Here is a 1650-nt window from a genome sequence, read left to right on the forward strand (position 1 = left end):
TAACTTGTTTGAAAACCTCCATCATCTCTTCTAGTGAAGTTTCCTTCTTGCCAAAGAGAGTGGGTGCATGAAGTGCTTCAGGGAATGGGGCCTTTGGAATGTGGGTTGTGGCAGATGGTGGATTAGCTGAAGAAGGTTTTGGGTTTTCATGTGAAACATTCCTCTCCTCTTCTTCACCTTCCTTATTGTTACCCTCCCCAACCTTATTATCTATTATACGACCACTCCTCAGGGTAGTCAAAGCATTGGCTTGCTCATGATTTAGTCGAGTTTCTTGAGCCACGTATTGTCCCCTTGGATTACTCATTGGTTGACTTGGAAGCTTACCTTCCTCTCGTTTGTTTAATGCATTGGCTAGTTGACCCATTTGGGATTCTAGCTTAGCAATTGATTGCATGTGAGAGTGCAATAGTTGTGTGTTTGCCTCCAAACCTTGAAGGGCAGTTAACACTTTCTCCTCAAAGGTTGTATTTCTTTGGGTTGGAGGAGGTGGGTGTTGAAATTGAGTTGAGGAACGGTAGAGATGAAAATTCTGAGGATTTTGAAAATTTTGGGAGTGGGGTTGGGTAGTATTCGAAGCTTGCTGTCTCCAAGAGAAATTTGGATGATTCCGCCATCCCGGATTATATGTATTGGAAAATGGGTCATTACCCGGTCTGGGCTGTGTTTGAGCAGCATTGATGTGTTCTTACACGAGTTCGGAGAATTGGGGTGCTGAGGGGCACTCATGAATAGGATGGGATGGGCTAGAACAGATAGTACACACTTGTGCTTGAGAAGAGTTAATGAAATGCCCACCTATCATCAGTTGGTCAATCTTATGGGACAATGCATCTACCTTGCTAGACAGGTCTATAGAATGACTTATTTCACAAATGGTCCCTTTTCTTTGAGAACTCGGGGGTGCTTGACGAGAACAGGAAGTATGGTGGAGGAAGTTTTCATTAAGATTTTTAAATAATTGCCATGCTTCATGCTCATTTTGAAGCATAAAAGTCCCCCCGCATGCAGCATCGATCATCTGACGGTTTCGTTCAGTCAATCCATCATAGAAACATTGCACTAGCTGCCACTTAGGTATTTGATGATGAGGGCATTTACGGATTAGGTCCCAAAATCTCTCCCAAGTTTCATGAAATTCTTCTCCCTCGGTTTGGGAGAAGCTTGTAATGGCACGTCTAAACTGGTTCGTTCTTCCTATGGAAAAGTATTTTTTAAGGAATTCTTGTTGCATTTGATCCCAAGAACGAATCGAGTTGGCTTCTAAAGAATTCAGCCATTGTTTGGCTCTAACTTTAAGGGAGAAGGGGAATAATCTAAGTTTCAGAGCATCATTAGTGAAGTTCTGAATCTTGACAGTGATGCAAATCCCAAGAAATTCATCTAGGTGTTTATATGGATCTTCATTGGTGAGCCCATAAAAAGATGGGAGCATTTGGATCACACTAGACTTTATTTCATATTGTACAGCTGCTACTTCAGGTAATCGAATGCAAGATGGGGAAGTGTAAATGGTGGGAGTAAAGTACTCCCTCAGGAGTTTGGGTTGTTCTTCAGCCATCTCAAGAGGTGGGGATGATTCTATTGTTCTGATCTCAGCTCGAATATTTCTAAGGGTCCGTTCTATTTCAGGGTCAAAAGGTAATAGGT

The 1650-nt window shown here is 42.3% G+C and overlaps 1 non-coding gene across 1 annotated transcript; it reads left to right on the top strand.

Moving 5' to 3' along the window:
* Window positions 1-1079: 1079 nt before the first annotated feature.
* On the top strand, window positions 1080-1185 carry LOC120109728. Its single transcript, XR_005510516.1, has one exon. It is a non-coding gene; the product is annotated as a small nucleolar RNA R71 (small nucleolar RNA).
* The last annotated feature ends 465 nt before the right edge of the window (window positions 1186-1650 follow it).

The sequence above is a fragment of the Phoenix dactylifera genome, unplaced genomic scaffold (genome assembly GCF_009389715.1).
Source record: "Phoenix dactylifera cultivar Barhee BC4 unplaced genomic scaffold, palm_55x_up_171113_PBpolish2nd_filt_p 002638F, whole genome shotgun sequence".
NCBI lineage: Eukaryota > Viridiplantae > Streptophyta > Magnoliopsida > Arecales > Arecaceae > Phoenix > Phoenix dactylifera.